Source organism: Phyllostomus hastatus, unplaced genomic scaffold (assembly GCF_019186645.2).
Source record: "Phyllostomus hastatus isolate PE091 unplaced genomic scaffold, TTU_PhHast_1.1 phas_contig_148, whole genome shotgun sequence".
NCBI classification, from domain to species: Eukaryota; Metazoa; Chordata; class Mammalia; order Chiroptera; family Phyllostomidae; genus Phyllostomus; species Phyllostomus hastatus.
The window spans coordinates 12524087-12542660 of NW_025333607.1; the positions used below are offsets into that span (position 1 = coordinate 12524087).

The 18574-nt window shown below is 52.6% G+C and overlaps 1 protein-coding gene and 1 long non-coding RNA gene across 7 annotated transcripts in view; one reads left to right on the forward strand and one right to left on the reverse strand.

Moving 5' to 3' along the window:
• The window catches only part of EPHX1 (epoxide hydrolase 1), a 30281-nt gene extending 12555 nt beyond the window's left edge, over positions 1-17726 (reverse strand). Inside the window, exon 1 of one of the 3 annotated variants that reach the window (XM_045860699.1) lies at positions 17530-17726. The gene's annotated coding sequence lies outside the window, so the exon portion shown is untranslated. Of the gene's footprint in view, positions 1-1792; positions 1812-17333; positions 17487-17529 lie in introns of those variants that run through there. The other 2 variants (XM_045860690.1, XM_045860705.1) reach the window with 2 other exon arrangements.
• LOC123832860 lies at positions 2082-17281 on the forward strand. Of its 4 annotated transcripts, none has more exons than XR_006788134.1 (4): positions 2082-2244; positions 2981-3228; positions 8710-11539; positions 13141-17281. It is a non-coding gene; the product is annotated as an uncharacterized LOC123832860 (long non-coding RNA). The 4 variants fall into 4 exon arrangements; XR_006788133.1 differs by having other exon boundaries at positions 8710-8899; positions 8991-17281; XR_006788124.1 differs by having other exon boundaries at positions 8710-17281.
• Positions 17727-18574: the final 848 nt, after the last annotated feature.

Consider the following 18574-nt stretch of genomic DNA (forward strand, 5'->3'; position numbering starts at 1 on the left):
GAGGGAGAGTGTGAGGCAGCCCAAACATCTCAGCTGGTTTTTAACAGCTTTATTGGGATATAATTCAAATGACATGTAATCCACCCACTTAAAGTGTACAATCCAGTGCTTTTTAGTCTATTGACAGGTTTGTGCAAACATAAGCACAATTTTAGGATATTTTCATCACCACAAAGAGAAACCCTGTACCCTTTAGCTATCACCCCCTGAATGCCCCCCACCCGGACCCTAAGCAACCACTGATTTACTTTCTGTTTATAGATTTGCCTGTTACATTTCTTCTTCTTTTTAGAAAATCCTCAGCTGAGGGTATGTTTTTTATTGGTTTTAGAGAGAAAGGAAGGGAGAGAGCAAGGAAGAGAGAAACATCAATGTGAGAGAGAAACACTGATTGGTTGCCACCTGTACATACCCTGGGCAGGTATTGAATCCTCAACCCAAGTATGTGCCTTGACAGGGAATTGAACCCACGACCTCTTGGTATATGCGATGATGCTCCAACCAACCAAGTCACCCAGCCAGGCTACATTTCGTATGAGTGTTTTTAATCCCATCCGTCTGACTCCCACGTCTTTTTTCTCAGAAGGGGAGAAAGAAGAGCTTAGTCCCTGCCCACTGGTACCAGGAAGACAGGGCCATGGTTGCTGTCTCCTGGCTCCTCTCCCACAGTCCCAGGGAAGTAACCCACTGAAGGTTCAAGTTCAGGAAAATGTGCATGAACGTGGACACGGTCCCCATGCCAGAGCCAGTGGAGGTGCTGCCGGACAATCGGAGGACAAAGCACCCTGTCTCAGACAAGGCCTCAGCACAGCCGCCCCCAGCTCCAGCGGACTGTCCTGGAAGCCTGAGGAGGGGAGGACCTCGCGATAAAACCCAGCCTAGCGTGCCCTCAGTTCCCCCCAGGACCTGGTGGGGGCTTGCCGAGGCCCTGAAGTTTGCTCCTGCTGGGAGCTGCCCCTCTAAACTGAGCACTGGCCACTGGAGGCTGTTCCTTGAAACACCCATCTACAGTGGCAGAGAAACAGAAAACCACTGGGGCTGGCTGCCTCCCCCTGCCTGCACCAGAGTGGAAATCTAACGCCCTTTTTCTGCCCGTGGCCCTGCTGACCTCCCAGACCCCCACACTCGGTCCCTGCAGCCACTTCTGATTCCTTTCCCACACCCCCCATCACCAAGTCCGGATGCCACTCAGATCCAGCCCCCTCCGTGCACAGTGCCCTCCTCTGAACCAAAGCCCTTGTCACCCACACTTAGATGACTGTGACAGCTTCCCAGCCTCATCTCTCCAGCCACTGGTGTACTTCTTAGACTCCAGGGCGTCATTCCCGTTAGAAACCACACTCAGTGCATCATCCACCATTAAGCCCCATCTCCCCCTTTGGGTTACTACTTGGCTTGTGGTGTGCTTCAGAGCCACGGGTCTCAGGTTACAAAGCAGGCTTTACTACAGTGTGCTAACGTGGCACCGAGTAACAGCTCTTTCTTTAACAGAGTGTTACATCCACGCGAAGGAAGTAAGGTGTTCCACGTTAGCCCACTGTGACAGGCATCGACTGTTGGCCAGTGGGGTTTCCAGGGGTGTCATGAACCACGGTCCATGCAAAGCCACCCAGGAGGGAACTAAATTTCATCAGAATTGACTTTTCCTTTTCATGTGTTGAGGGCAAGAATCAGGGCAGGCAAGAGTTTTGCCCCAAATCACACCGCGATTGCGAAGATTAGAATTTGTAGCGAAAGCATTCATTCCCTGTCACCAAGCAGGTCGCACGCCCCCTCCCCCCTCCTGTGTCACCTCCGCCACGTTTTTAGCCACGACTGCACGGTACCCGCGGCCTTCTGCCCCAGCGTTCCTTCCAGGATCGCACACCTTTTTCCAAAAAAAAAAAAAAAAAAAAAAATGAAATGGTAATAAACAAGAACCTCCCCTTCCTGGCCCGTTGGAGCAGAGGTTCGTCCAATGAGTAAGGAGGTGGCGGGTAGGCGAGCCCCGAGAAGAGGAGGGGCCTTGGAGTCCGACCAATCAGAGCTTGGCCGCTCGGTTAACTCCGCCCTCGCACTCCCCACGCTGGGAATGAGAACTGAGCCGCACAGCGTCCGGAGTCTGCGGGGTCTGGGGTGCTGCGGCTGCCCTCAGGGCCCCGGAACCCCCAGCCAGAGCTGCTGCTTTACTTAGAGTATCACAAGCGAAGCTTTGAGGCTCAGGAGAGGGCGCCGCTCCGCCGGCCCACTCCCTGCACATAGCAGGTGAGTGTGCGGGGCCAGCTCGGGGCTCTCTCCTCCCCAGCGTGGGCTCCCTGGGGTTGGGCCGGTGGAAGCAACACCGCCCACAATGGGGAGAAGGGACTGTTCATTAGGAAACTCAAGGCCATCTGGACTCTGGTAGCAGCAATCTGGTTTGGGGATGGGGTGGTACTAGGCAGGTGACATAGCCCTCCCCTCCCCAAGGCCCCTCTCAGCTTCCAGGGGGCAGCCCAGCCGCTTGGTTGGAGCCAATGAACACTCAAGCTGAAAAGGAACTCAGCAGCTTTGAGTCCAGCCCCTTCACTTCACAGCTGAGGCTGGGGTGGGAGGAAGCATCCGCCCCCAGTTGTGACAAATCTGGAATAAAGGGAGAAAAGAGTCACCGCCCTCCCTGCCTTCTGTCACCTCTAGGGCACGGTTTCTCAACTTCAGCACAACTGGTATAACCAGATAATTCTTTACTCCGAGGGCTGTCCTGTGTATTGCAGGGTGTTTAACAGCATTCCCGGCCTCTGCCCACTAGAAGCCAACAGTATCCCTCTTCCCCCAGTTGTGAAACCAAAAAAGCAGGAAAACGTCTGGGGGGCAGAGGGGCGGTGGCAGCCCTCAGGTGAGGGCGCATGCTGTATATCAGTGGTTCAACTTCAGAATGTGTTAGAATCACCTGGGGAGCTCGCTAAGTCAAGTTTCTGATTCAAGGGGTCTGGGGGTGGGGACGGGGAATTTGCATTTCTAACAGTGCCCAGGTGCTGCTGCTGCTCGGCTGGGGGCCATACTCGGAGAACTGCCCTGTAAACCCTAAGAAGGCCTGTCAGTCTGTCTTGCTCTCCAAGGCATCCCAGCGAGCACCGAGCCTGGTTCTGGCAGATGCAAGGAGTCCACCGAGAGTTGTTGAATGAACACTTGGGCCTGAGGAAGTGGGAGGAGTCCTGGCTCTTCAGCAGCATCAAGAAAGGCAAAGAGAACACTCCATCTCCAAGGTAACAGGTGAGCAGAGGACCCCAGAGTCTCTCTCTGCCTGCAGATTTCCGAGTTGGTTCCGCGTGGGAGGCTGGATACCCCAAGCTGCCCTTCTGGTTACGGTCCTCTGGGGAAGGTGAACTTATGGACTCTGCATCCGTGGTGTCTTTGAATATATACCCAGAAGTGGAATCACTGGGTTGTAAGGCAGTTCCACTTTTTATTTTTGGAGAAATGTTCATACTGTTTTCCATTGTGGCTGCACCAGTCTGCATTCCCACCAACAGTGGGATATATATATGGAGGAGATAAATCAGAAAAAATATTGCTGAGAGAAATGTCCAAGATCTTACTGCCTGTTTCCTTATGGTTTTAAAGGTTTAATGGTTTCAAGTAGTTTAATGGTTTCAAGTCATATGTTTAAGTCTTTAATTCATTTTGAGTTTATTCTTTCACGTGGTGTAAGGAGATCATTTCATTTTTTACAAGTATCTGTCCAATATTCCAAACACTACTTATTGAATACTGTCTTTATTCCATTATATGTTCTGTCCCCTTTGCCATAGTTTAATTGACCACATAGGTGTGGGTTTATTTCTGGGCTCTCTACTCTGTTCCATTGATCTGTGTGTCTGTTTTTTAATAGTTTATTTCTATTGTATTTTCCAATGACCATTTACCCCCCTTATACCCTCTTCTACCCCCCTTCCCCTGTACTCCCTGCAATCACCACATTGTTGTCTGTGTGTGCCTGTTTTTATGCCAGTACCATGCTGTTTTGATTACTATGGCCTTGTAGTAGTTTCATATCAGGTAGTGTTGTACCTTCAACTTTGTTCTTCTTTCTCAAGATTGCTGTGGCTATTCAAGATCTTTTGTGGTTCCATATAAGTTTTTGGATTATTTGTTCTAGTCCCATGAAAAATGCCATAGGTATTTTGATAGGAATTGCATTGAATCTATAACTTGCTTTGGGTGATATTGTAATTTTAATGTTAATTCTTCCTACCCATGAACATGGTATATACTTCCATTTATTTGTATCATCTTCAATTTTTTTCTTCAGAGTGTTATAATTTTCCAAGTACAGTTCTTTCACCTCCTTGGCTAAATTTATTCCTGGGTATTTTATCTTTTTTTTTTTTTTGGTGCAATCGTAAATGGAATGTTTTCTCAGTTTCCCTTTCTCATAGTCCATTATTGGTGTATAAAAATGCAACCAGTTTCTGAATATATATTTTGTATCTTGCTACTCTGATTTCATTGATCAGTTCTTGCAGTTTCTTGGTGGAATCCTTGGGGTTCTCTACATACAGTATCACGTCATCTACAAATGATGGCAGTTTTACTTCTTCCTTTCCAATTTCTTTTTCTTCTTCTTGTCTCATTGCTATGGCTAGGACTTCCACTACTATGTTGAATACGAGTGGTGAAAGTGGACAATGCTGTCTTGTTCCCGACCCCTCCCACGCACACCCAGGCCCAGCAGAGACAGCCACAAACTGGATTGCTTTGCAGTTCCTAACAAGTAGCTCAGGGCTGGTCACAGTGAGTGTCTGACATTGACCTGCACTGGAGCCCCTCCCAAAAAGCCCCAGAATCAACACACCTGGTGGTGGGCACCAGACTGCTGGGGACAATTCTGCTTTGTATGGTCAGCTTCCGCAGAGCAGCTTGAACACTGTGGTCAGGGTCAATCATAATTAGCCAGCCTGGGGGTCAACCCTCCCACCCACAGATGGGCCAGCAGCAATCAAGACTCAACTACAACCGAACTCAGTGAAACACTTCAACAAAGAGGTAGTAAGCATAAAAGGGACATAGAAACTATAAGAAAGAACCAGTCAGAAGTAAAGAATACAATATCTGAAATGAAGAATACACTAGAAGAAATCAACAGCAGATCAGATGAAGCAGAGGCTCAAACCAGCGATTTGGGAGACAAAGTAGAAAAAAAATTACCCAATCAAAACATCAAAAAAGAAAAAATAATTTTTACAATGAGAATGGTTTAAGGGACCTCTAAAACACCATAAAGCATAACAACATCTGCATCATAGGGATACTAGAAGACAGAGAGAGAGAGAGCAAGGGATTGAGAACCTATTTGAAGAAATAATGACTGAAAGTTCCCCAGTAATTACAATATACAGAAAGGGGACAGACAGGTCTGTGTGCAGCCTAGAAAAGAGAGACCTGACGGGTGAGACTTGGGCAGGTGCACTGACACAGCTCGGAGGTGCCCTGAGCCGTCTCCGCAGGGATGCTCTGTTGTGAGCCCGGGGGGCCTGGTTGACAGGCCTCCCTACCGCCTCAGCTGCTATTCAACTGTGACAACCCACCTGGGCTCTGATCAGTGAGACATACTGATTCAGAAGTCAGCCACAAACAGATGTAACCGTTGGGTCACTTGGGAACATGTTATTTATCTCCCGGTCCACCATATGTCAAGTATTATGCAAATACCTTGTGAGCCTGGGGAAGCAGGGTGGCCCACCTGGGTGTTATCTTCTGAGGAGCCAGCCCGTCTCACATATACAATCCCCATTCCAAGGGATACCCCCTCCCCAAACAGCAAGTCTGACTACCTTTGACTTTAAAACTGGACCACCTTGGAGTTTACACTGAAGGAACATCCGGCTTGCTGCCTTGTTCAAGTAGTTCGAATCCCAGCTCTACCATTCACTAGTCGGGGGTCTTTGGGCAAGTCACCAAGTCACTGAGCCTCTATGACCTTGCCTGTGAAATGGGGATAATAATGCCAACTTCACAGGCTGTTTATGAAGATTGCCTGGTTCAAAGCGGGTGCTCCGGCCCAATCCCTTACTGCTGTGCGGATGTCTCTGTGCCGGAAGAGACCCCAGAGAGACTCGGTCCCTGTGAGCTTACGTAGCCCACGCCCCACAGCCCCATCGCAGTTTTTGTACGTGGGTGAGCTGGAGGTAAGAAAGTGCACGGCGCAGACACCTGTGGTCCGGGGCACCTGTGTCCTTTAGGGGTGTCCTCACCAAGGACTGACAGGAGGATGAAGGGCAGCATAGGCCATGCACGTCTTTGGCCACCAGCCCTTTCCCAGACGTGTCCCTGGGAGCAGGCTCAGCTCTTCTTTCCTGTCTGCCCATAGGAATTACATTCTCAGCACGAGGGGCACAATTTTGTTTGCTAGGCCTCCACCTTTCCAGGGAGAGCTATATTTATCTCTTCCACGTGGTCCACCCCTGCTGGGGTAACAAACAATTCCAGTCACTTCAGTGTATCACCACTTAGGAGACACTATGAGACACCCACAAGTATTGGTAATACAGTTCAAACTGCAAGTGCCTGCTTTGTTACAGTAGCACCCAAAATTACAGCCTAGTTGATCCACCCCAAAAGTTCCAGAAACACAGTTTATCCAGTTAGATTGTTGTTTTGTTTTTTAGTGTACTTTTCCAGAACAGTGACAAAAATAGTTTGCTGAGGGGAGTGGGTGCTGGGGGAGGGAAGCCTTTCTGAATGAAAGTATTTTTTTCCCTCTTGGAACCACAACACCCTTCCTAAAAGAAAAAATAATTAGCTTGCCTAGTAAGGAAAGTGTGGTTTTTGTTGTAAAACAGCCTATTTTTTTAAAACACACTAACCAGAGGACGGTGGTCATGGAGTTATGGAGGCTAAGCTTGCAGGGAAACATGATGAGCAAGGATGACCACTCAGATAAGAAATGAGAGGATGTACAGTTTAATCCCCCCAGTTCTACAGTGAGGTCAAGTTCTGGGCATGCGATTGTAAAACATGGGAAAAAAGTCAGGAATGAGTTCAAGTTGAAAAGCTAGTTAAGCAACTGGGATAGCCATTACCCTTAAAAGGCTGACTAAATGTAAACTATTTGAAAGTGACAAATGATGCAAATAAAGCAATTTATTAGTTTACTTTAGTCTCTCCGGCTCTGACAAAGGACGGTTTTAAATACAGGCATTCAAATGAAGTAGGTGTTTTGTTCTCTGGCACTGTTAAAAGGCACATCAGTTTCACAATCGAACATGGTAACTTGTTATGCTTCGGGCAAAACTACAAGTTTTAACACATAGGATTCATTTAAGCTCAAGTGAACTCTTTTCCTGTCAACTGAATGTGCTCTTTAGAGTATCAAGGAGTCATTTGTTTTCCAAAGTAAATAAGAGGTTTGGATCTGTGCCTTGGAAAAGCAAGTATGAATCTGGCTTCGGACCAGAGGGAGGTTCGGCACGCACTGTGCGTGACTGTGGCCGGGGGTCCCTGCAGACACAGGAAGGAGGGTACGGCCTCGTACCTGCAGGAGTTCCTGCCCTGGCAGGACAAACAGAGGGGCAAATACTACCCTTCTAGTGATCGATACAACACATGCACAGTCGTGTGCCGCAGAATGACGTTTCGGTCGAGGACCACATAAACAACAGTGATCCCACACTGTTATCATGTAGCTGAAAAGTTTCTGTCACCTAGGGTCTTCATAGTGCAATGCGTGGCTGAGGTGTTAGCAGTGATGCCAGTGTAAACAGCTCTACTGCTCCGCCTGTAGTATAACAATATGGCATGTGCAATTATGTATGGTACATAATACTTGATTATAAAGGACCACGTTACTAGTTTATGTGTTCCCTATACTGTACTTTTTATTGTTATTTTAGAGTGTACTCTTTTTTTTTTAAAAGATTTTATTTATTTATTTTTAGAGAGGGAAGGGAGGGAGAAAGAGAGAGAGAAACATCAATGTGCGGTTGCTGGGGGCCGTGGCCTGCAACCCAGGCATGTGCCCTGACTGGGAATCGAACCTGTGATGCTTTGGTTTGCAGCCCGTGCTCAATCCACTGAGCTATGCCAGCCAGGGCTAGAGTGTACGCTTTATAAAAAGAAGTTTGCTGTAACACAGTGTGCCGTGGGCACCAGCAGCAGCCTTGTACGTCTCATCACCTTACCTAATGTTTGCTGCACTTCCTGATTGCATACTTTTCTGTGCTTGATTTAATGTCTTGTTGTTTTGTACAGTCACATGCCTGTCGCCTTGGAGCAGTAGGCTATCCCATCTAGGTTTGTGTAAGTACACTCTGCGATGCTTGTGCAATGATGAAATTGCCTAGCAACTCATTTCTCTGAATGCAGCTCCATTGTTAAGGGGCACATGGCATGTGCAAAGGCAGGAGAAGTTACACCACAAAGCTTTCCCAGAGGAGAGGGTCACTGAGTGGGGTTTTTAAGCATGAATAGGAGTTTACCAGGCAGAATTTAATGGTGGGCAAATCCAGAGAGCGAAGAGAGCATGTGCAAAGGTGTGGAAGAAAGAGAGTGAGTGCGTGCGTGGTGTAGGTGAAGCCGTATCTGTGTCCGGTGTCAGAGGTGACAGCTGGGAACTTGGAGGAGGGCAGCCGTTTCCGATTTATTTCTGAATTAGTTGAAAGGAGTCCCCTCACCTTATGTTTTTTATAAATTATCACTCCATCGTGGTGGAGCTGAACCAGGAGTTTTAACTAAGAAATTGTGTTTGCAATTCAGGTCATCTGTGCGCGCCAAGGGGAGTGAGTAAACCAAGGAAATGGACTTGGCGATGTGAGGATTTCGTGGCTGCGTGAGGAAAAGAAGAACCGGACTGCGGATTGCGCAAGTCCACACTCGACCCCGGCTGCCCTTGCAAAGCTGACCACTCCAGCACGCATTCCAACGGGCTGAGGTCGCACGGCAGTCGGTCGGCTGTGTTTTCCTCTTTGCTCTTAGTAATGGAATTTTTTTGGTTAGAGAAGCAAGCTAAACACTACGTTTCTTTGCCTTCCTTGCAGCTCAGTACGACAAAGTGATTAAGTGATGACAAAGAGCTGTACGTGTTCTTGAGGCAGAGCCCAGGCGTTATCTTTGTGTGACTTAGGAAAAACAGCCATTTCTCAACAGACTATCCAAAAATTCGCCTAATATGCTGCCTTTGTTACAAGACACCTCCTTGCCAGCTGCTGGAAAGTAGCTGTAAGTAAAAATACAATGATGTTGACGACGTGAATGGTGATGATGGAGAAAGTAAAGTGGAGTAAGCATGGCTAAGGGAGTCGCTAAAGTGGAGTCAGGAGGTCACTGAGGAAACGGAGCCTCTAGACGTCCAGTTCCTGGAACTATTGTTGAGTTCTGACCTTACTGTAAACTCAACCCTGACCTATTGCCAAACTCAGCTCAAGGCTGGACAGCATACATCTTGGATCCACGACTGCTCCACGGACATGTATGGACTTGACTTCCTCCTCATCACGGTCTCCAGACTGTCTGCACTCTTCACCTCGAAAGGAATCCATTTCCACAACCAGCACCCTCCTCCGTTTACATAATGGGCCTAACCAATCCCAGCTGGCCTAGCCAACGTCCCTCAGTTTCGTGGAGGACCAAAATGAGAACGGCTCTTAGGACTTCGCCCTTTATAAACCCTTTCTTTTTTCCCTTTGGAACCCAATTTAGGCTGTTACATAAATCTGTGCCCTGGATTGCCGTTCCTCCTTTGCTCAGATAAACACCTTTTATCCTTTATCACAGCCTGTGCTTTTATTTGTTAAGTTGGCGGTGGCAACCTCTGCCGTCATCCAGTGTGCATCCTGCACAGCAGCATGTGGGCCCTGCATGTGTGTGGAAGACTATGAAAGAACGCTGACTCAGCTGGGGAGCAGGCACCTTCTGCCCTTCCCCTTCCTGCTTTCTGGGATGCAGACATGATGGCTGGACTCCGGTAGCCACTTTGGACCATGAAGTGATCTGGAGGATAGAAGTCCTTGCTAGAATGATGATGGAGAAAGACAGAAGGAGCTTGGGTTCACTGTGGAGCCACCAGCCCAGGCCTGGACTATTCAAACTCCCTTTGCATGATAGCAAAATAACCTTCTATATTGTTTAAGCCACTATCATTTTGAGTTTTCTATTCTAGAAAGCTTAACATAACCCTAGCTAATTGAGAAAGTCTGGGGGAAAAGAAAATATAGCAAATCCCTCAGTGGACCAGCTCTCAAGGATAAATGCTTGGTCTTGAACATTTTCAACGTCATAATAATGTTCCATCTCTGAGACACTTTATGATAAATGAACACTTTCTTACTGAGGACAGAAAAGAGGGTGGTCCCACTTGGCCGCAAGTACTCAGACTTGGATGAAAAGCAATTCTGTAATACCCATAAATGGAAAATACAGATGGCCTTCGACGCAATTCTAGTTCTGGGAATTTCTCTCCTTAAAATCCTGAATTTACATTTACATAAAATATTATGGGGATAAGAATATTCCCTGCTTTTGTTTTTCTTTTGTAAAAGCCGAAGATTCGGAACAACCCGCACGCCCACCACCTGGGGACTGCAGAAATAAGCGGTGCCCTAGTGCTCCAGGGAATGCTGCACCGGTGAAAACGGGGGCCGATCTATATGCCGACGTGCACACGTCTCTGGGACGCATGGTAAAGCGACAACAGCGGCGTGCAGAGAAGTGTGTGGGATTAGTGGCCGCCAGAGGCCCCACGTCCCTAGGACAGGATTTCCCTGCCGTTCACCCAGACGCTCACAACAGTGGCCGCCTGCAAGGAGGGAATAGACTTTCACAGAATAAGCTAAAAAAAAAAATCACTTTTACCAAATGCATGCACCATCAGCTCAAAAACAGAATTACGCATGTTTAAAAAATGGGCGAAACCACAATGGTGACAGACCCTGTGATTCCACTTCAGCGGTGGCTCAGCCGCCCTCACAGTCCCCAAGCTGCACAGAACACGCCTGAGCGGCTGCGGCCGGGACGCCTTCTGTGTGATTTTCTAGTGGCCAAGAAACGCTTGGGACAAAGGTTAATGGAGGAACATGTGGGCATCTGGGGGCCAGAGGCCTGGTGGCACTGTGACAATGGGTAAACAAAGCTGGTGAGGCTGCCAGAGCAATAGGAGCTGCCAGAGGACCTGTGACCAAGTGGGGCCCCCCTTTCTGTGAAAGTGGCTCCTCCCACTGCTAGCTGTGTGCAGGCAGCAGCCGTGTGTGTCTCTAGCCCAGACCTCCTCCAAGCTGCAGGCCCGTATGTCCATCTGCCAACTCCACTCTTCCTCGTGTCTCCAAATGAGGAGACACGAGCGTGACAGCCCTGTCACGCTCGGGACAGTGTGGAGGATCCCGCCCCCTGCCCTGCCGGCTGCCACAGTCCTGACTGTGACTCAGACTCACATGAGTGTGAGAACCTCAAGCTCCTTCTGGGGAGAGCCTGCTTGGGGGCAGAGGGAGGGAGGGAAGCCGTGGCACTGCTGGGTTGGTCGGAGAGAAAGGTGGGCGCAGGGGGTCTGTGTGCTTCCTCCGGCTCGGACCCCTCCTCGCCCTTGCTGGGGAAGGTAAAATGAACATCCAGCAAAGGGACAAACAGATGGCTCCCATCCATCCCGGGGCCAGCCTGCCAGGGCAACGCAGAAAGGGACGTTTCTGCCACCAGTGCTTTGGCACTGTTGACAGCCACTGAGGCCCTGGGGCTCCCGGGGCTTCCCAGAAGTGAGTCCTCAAAGTCTCAGGCCCACGCACTGGAGCAGAGCCCACTCTGGGTGGCAGGCTGGCCCACCACGGATGGGGGGCGGGGAACTCTGGGTGGGGGCACTCCCTGACCTGCGCAGCTCAGCCCTCTGCCAGCCTCTGCACGCACAGCCACTTCCCCCGCACCCCAGTGGCCCATCCGGGATGCGCCGTGGGGCGAGGCTGCATGCAGGGGAGCTGGGCTGAGCAGAAGGCTCTGCACCAACGGGGGCCTTGTTTATCGCCCTGCGGGACCTGGAGCCCAGCCCTGGGAGCCCTGGCTGGCACCAGCACCAGGGCAAAGGGAAAATGTGGTTTAAAGGCAAAGAGGCAGGGGAGTAAAAGAAGTAAAAGCAGTGTGAGGGGGCAGCCTTCTTGGGGGAGCCCTGTTCTGGGGCCTGCGTGAAGGGACATCACCACCTGCCTCGGAGGGACTCCGCCCTGTCCCCCCGACCCTCCATATGCTGTATTGACAGAAAGGATGGAATCTGGGCCTGCTGGCCTGATGAGACCATTCAGGGAGTCAGGAGCCAGGCTGCTGGGTGGTCAGGCACTAACCGGCTACTTTGAACCGTGGCGCTGCCCCTTGCTGGCCACGTAACCTCAGGGCAGCGACTCACTGCCCTCCCCTAGGCATCAGTCTCCCCATCTGTAAGATGGGAGAATGAAGGACCTCCCTTAGAGAGCTGGGAGGATTTGACGAGTTAACTCAGGTACAGTGGCCAGCACATGGCACACTAAAGGGGGCAGGGGACCTAGTCTGAAGCTGATGGGACCTTCCCTGAGGAAGTGCCATCTGCCCCAAGATGGGAAGATACATGGTGATCCTCGTGAGAGCGCAGGGCAGAGGGTCCCAGTGTGGCTGGTAGGAGAAGTGTGAGGAAGGGAGCATGGCCTGGGATAAAGAGAGACACCCCTGAGCTGGGGCCCCCTCCACGCCCATTTGCACGACCTGCCAGCCTTGCGTTATGTATCACAAGGAGGGACCAGGCTCTCCCCACGCAGAAGCGGCCGTGTGCCCCTGGTCGGGGAGTTCCATGGGAAGTCCTATTCCAGCGCACCTTCAGCCAATTAAAATAAGAGCTGGCAAGTTTTCCACTGGTTCTAAGTTACCGGAGGAAAAAAACCCAAGTGGAACACAGTTCACTACCTATGAGAAAAACGCATGACCTTCTGCAGAATTTCAGCGCTTGCCAACTCTCTATTTGAGTAGAGAGAGACTCCGGTTTCAGGGGAGAATAGGAGCGGGCCATGTAATACGCCTACTTGATTCCTTTCACACCATTAACCACACTGCCCCGCCCCCCTCCGCCCAGGTGGGCTAGTCCTCAGCAGCGAGCTCCCCATCTGGAAGCTTCCTCAATAGTGTGTAACAGGATCACTGTTTGGCGGGCCCTGGCTGAGTAACCTGAGCCGCTTTCTTGTCTAGGACACTGTGGAAGGGCCGGTGCTTCACGGGAACGACCCTGAAGACAAGGGCCGGCATTTTGAGGAATGTTCTGGGTGGCTGGTAACCTGGCGAGGCTGACCGGCTTGCAGCAAGGTCTATGCTGCGAAAAGGAGGAAGTCACGAAAGGCTGAGGTGCTTGTGGAGTTCAACCAAAGGTCCTGGAGCGGCTCTGAAATGAAGATGCGCCCTCTTGACAGAGTATGACCGTGACCTTGGGAGGAGCCCCGCCCAAGGGCAGGAGGCACAGACCACGCAACGGGCTGGGGGTGGGGCTTCCCCCACCTGGTGTGTGGGCCTGCCTCTCTGGCTGCCTCCCAGGACCACGGTGTCCACAGGCAGAAAAACCAGAAAGCAGGAAAGGATCTATCCATCTCGGCTAGAGACTTCACGGGGTTAAGCACGCACCAAACTGTTTCTCTTACTTTCCAAAAGGCCCACGAGTTTCCAGTTGTAACAGAAGAGGAATGCACCAAAAAGTCATCACTTTGTGTAATGAAGGTCACTCATTCCACAGGGAAAGGCAAGTCCCAGGCTGAGATGCCGGGGGCACCCTGAGGTGCTGGCCCTTGGGGCAGGGTGGAGAGCCCTCTGCCTGGCTCTCTGATGCCCCAGAGGCACTTCGGCCTCCTGCCCAGGTCATCAGCTCCCTGCCACCCTCACAGGCTCACAGTGGGCCGGAGCCGGGCTCAGGCCAGCCAGGCGGGCCCATGGCGGGGACACTCAACACCTTCCAGGGCGTCACATGTGTCTGGCACCACAGCCTCCCCTGAGGGGAACCAGAGGAATCCTTGGACTGTGACACGAGGCTGATGACACTGAACACATCTTCTCGTGTGTGCGCCACCATAACCCCGAGGAGGAGGGAGTGTTTTTCCCATCTGGAGAGATTTAAAAACGAAGTTCCGAGAGGCTAAGGAGTTTGCTCGAGTTCACCCGCCTCGTAAAAGCCAAGAAAACTTCGGAAAAACTTCTGTGTTCCTGTCTGGGGGTGAGGCCTGTGGCCCTCCTCTTTGGGTTGGCTAGAGAATCTTCTGGGAAGTCTCTGAGCTCCTCAGAGATAATGCTTTTCCCCCCATGCAAGCACTTGCCCTTGGGCCTCGGAGAGCCCAGCAGGCGAGGCTTTGCGGCGCCCGGACCGTGCACGAAGTGGGCTCCTCGTGAGAACTGTGCCTGCCCGCCGGGCAACAAAGGTCGAAGGCAGACAGGGGACCGATGGGCATGAAGACTGCACGCCGGGCCGTCTGGGGGACGGCTGTAGGGGGGACTCCAGAGAGTGAAAGTGGCGCGGTGGGGCGAGAAAGGATGAACTATGACCCGCCCCCCAGAAAGACAAACAGACCTCCACGGTCGTGGAGGCCGCTTCCCTTTGAACTGGGTTTGCACAACCGTGTGTTTAGGTATGCCGCCGACCCTTGGACCAGGTGGGACGGGGGCAGCGACACCTCGCGCAGCTGAAAATCCACACACAACTCTGACTCCTCCTAGCCTCTCACGCCTACGGCTGACCGGAAGCCTTGTGGAAACAAACGGTTGAAGAACGCATATTTTGTTTTTTATGTGTTATCTACTGCATTCTTACACTAAAGTAAGCCAGAGAAAAGAAAATGTTATTCAGAAAATCTAAAAGTTCGTCTGCGAGTCTTCTCAAATTGTCACAGGTCTCCCCCAATTTTTCCAGTATATTTATGGAAACAGACTCATGGATAAGTGGACCTGCCCAGTTCAACCCCGTGTTGTTCAAGGGTCAACTGTGTAACCGGGGCTAGGACCGCGCCATTCTACCCTTGTGACCAGGAGCTCCTCCTGGCACCCACCACTCCCCCCTTCTCAGGGAAAGGGGTGGCTGGATACTTGGCAAAGCCTGGGTTCCCTCTTGGGGTAACTACTGGGGTGCCTGCTCCACCTCAGCCTAAAGCGTGGGGCCTAGGCCCAGAACACCCACAGGCAGCCCACCCACCAGTGACCCCAGGAGGCCAGCTGGGCCCGGGCTCTCTGTCTGAGGTTTGCCCCCTGCACCCTGGGGCCAGGGCCTGGGCTCTATTTCAGCTGCCTGCGGTGGACCTGGACACGCTGCAGGCCCACCCGGGCCCCATCGACGGACCGCTCCCCGCCTACAAAATGCCCTCCCCGAAGACCCCGTTGGGCTTCTCAAGCACAGAACCATCACACATCAGAGCTGCAGAGAGTCCCGCAGATCGGAGAGCCCGAGCTCGTCCTTGTGTGGGTGGGTGAGAGCCCGGGAGGGTGACGTGAAGGGCAGAGCTGGGACGTGAGCCGCGTCCGCCTTCTCTGCCAGTTCTCCTTCCGCACCATTGTATCACCTCTCCAAGGGAGGAGTCCCTAACGATGGGGTCTGGGCCCTGTCAGAGGTGGGTGTGAGCACGAGGTCCCACGAGCCCCGCGGTCACCACGCGCCTGCTCTGTGCCCGCTCCTGCCGCCGTGGGTGCGCTCTGGGCTATTCAGCGGTGGCCACCAGCTCACGTTTAGCTCCTCCATATTTTGTTAACTGGGCCATGGTCCATGTCTGTGCGTTTTGAAGAAATGGATTCTGGGTAGCTCCTGCCTGCCCACCTCGGGCTGGCCAGGGTGCTGGGAGGGGAGAGTCTCTAAGTGCAGGCGTGTGGGTGGGAGGGGGCCCTGGTCACGTGGGGGCTCCCTGTGCGCTCCGATTGGTGCTGGGTTTAGACGTCAGACACGCACCAGGACGCCGCAGGAGGAGGTGGGGAGCGGCGCTCCGCCTCCTCCAGTGGCCAGGTGCCCTTTCTCTAAAGGTCCTTCTACCCGAGGACAGTCACGTCCCATAAACGACATCCACTCCCGTAAGTCTGTCCAACCAGGGTGCTCGAGGTACAGCGAGCGCCAGGTGGGATCACACCGACGGGCGGGACTGGAGCAGATGGCTTCGAGGTTCCCCTGGCTACGCCGTGGCCCTCCCAGGTGTGGACATTTGGGGAAGAAACACCGTATGCTGATTGTCCCGGAGCCCTTTGCTGAATCAGGCCCCGTGGGGCCAGGGAAAGCTCCCCACAAGTTCCCCCAAGCCCAGAGTCCCTAAAGGAAGTGACCAGGGCACCGAAGAGGATGGTACTTTCTGGGGCAGCGTCAGGGGGGTTTCTCGAAAAAATGTTTGTTTTAAACCACACTGAGTTCAGAGGAGGCTGCAGTGGCCCAGAATCAGGCATAAATCCCAGTGTCCTCAACCGCTCCCCATAACAGCTCATAAATCTGGGCAAAGGCGCCTCCCTGGGAGCTGAGATGCCAAGGACCTAGGCTTCCTTGCCTCCTGCCCTCCCCCAGAGCTGCCAGGGCGGAGCCGGAGGGTCAGGGATGGGAGAGGGTGTCTGTCCATCCTGGCGCCAGGGGTAGGTAGAGGTTTGGGGGAGTCTGAAGTTTATGCACTGGAGGGGAGGGGAGGGCGGTGGAAGAGGGGACGCAGCTTGAAGCAAAAAGTCGTCACGATTAGGGTTTCAGCATTGCTAGAGCCCCCACCGTCCAACTCCCCGAGGCGGCTTCAGAAGGGGCGGGGCACACGAGGGGCCGGAGCCAAGTTCCACAGCTTCGGGGTCAGTGCCCCCCTGCCAGGGCGGGGGGCTGGGCTGGCAGGGCCGAGTGGGCTGGCGGGTCCTCCCGAGAGGAGAGCAAGAGGCAGGAGAGGGAAAAACCCGGCAGCGGGCAGAGATGGCAAGAGAGCTCATCGCAACTAGAAGACGCGAGATAGGCGGTAGGATTTGGGGGCAAGCACGTGCGTGGCACTGCGGAGTTCAGACGCAACCCTGGAATCGCTACTCCCCGGGACAGCCCGACGAGGGACCGTGTCCAGCGGGTCAGGGCCACGGAAGTCGCTGCCTGGCCTTGGAGCCGAAAGGGGGGCTGGGTGCCAGGCGCGGGCACGCGAGGGCCCAGCATCTAGGACGCAGCTGAGGGTGGGGAGCGCAGGCGGCGCCCGACACCAGTGGGTGCGGAGGCGGGTCCGCAAGTCTTACTGGAGCCCCAGCCCGCGGGGCGGCGCGGCCCCACAGAGCCCCCCGCCCGCGGCCACCAGGCTCGGTCACCCTCTGGCACCGCCCGATCCCGCCCTGCTGAGCCCCCCTGGCGAGGGCTCCCTGGCCGCAGGGCCCCCCCCCCCCGCCTCCGCCCCCGAAGCTGCGCGTCCCGCGCTCCGGGATCTTACGTTCGGTAGTTGGTTCCCCGGCTCCCAGGCTCCTGCGGGGACCTGCGCACTGTCCCTCCGCTCCCGGCTCCTGGCTCCCAGACTTCCGCGGCTGGTCTCCCGACCCCCACCGCTGACCCCGCCCAGGCTCATCCCCCTCCGTGGGGCGGTCCTAGCTGGGCCCAGGGCGGCGGGGACCTCCCGGTTCAGTCCTTACCTGAGGGACCCGGGGCAGTCTAAGGCTCTCGAAGGCTCCGCGTCTGCCCTGGAGCGGGCGACTCAAAGTGCAGGCGTGGCGCCACGTCCGCGGACTCCTCCGCGATCCCGTGCGGTGACTTCCCTCCGCAACTCCGATCTGGTGGTGACGGCTGCAGGACCCCGCATATGCAAAACCACCACTGAACGGACACTTCTTTGAAAGGGGGAGTTTGGGCGCATGCGAATCATATCTCAGTAAAGCTGCTTTTATGTAAGATAGTGGCGGCGAGATTGTAAGCTGACTCCTTAGAATATGAAATCTAAGACACCGTAAAATATCTCAAAGTACAGTGCGCACACATGCAGCTGATAAACAACTAAGTTACAGAGTCCAGCTCAGCAGGGCAAACGTGGGGCAGATGCTGCTTCCTCGGGGCCAAAAGCCATTGGCACAGAGCAAAAGAATGGGTATAAGGTGCTCTCTGGAGTACGTTGTATTTTAAAAATTTTAAGAACCAGAGCTGTTCCTCTGGACAAGCTTCTGGGGAGTTTTCAGGAACATCAAGTAGAATGAAAAATGATGTGTGAAGGGGACAACCCTGGATTAAAAACTAGATCAATTCCTGATTCGCTGGGAAGGAAACAGCAATTCTTTGTGCTGAAAACGAACACTAGGAATCAATCATGCGGAAACATCAGACAAGCCCCAGATTAAACCGCATTCCGAAAAATAACTGGCCTGTACCCTTCAAAAATGCCGAGGTCAAGAAGTGTCCGTGTCAGGAAGGACGGGGCGTGAAGCACGGACACGGATTGCAATGCTCTGTTCGGGCTGACGCTGGACCAGAAAGTCCCTGTAAGGAGTGTTATTGGGACGATTGCTGACATTTGAAGAAGGTTTGTAGATTAAATAATAGATTATATTAATGTTTCATATCTTGATTGTGAGAATTGAATTTTCCTAAGTGAATATCCTTGATCTTAAAAAATACACAGTGAAGTATTTAATATGTCATTCTCTCTCTGTCTAACCCCCACCTCAAGCTTTTCCCTCATTCTTACTC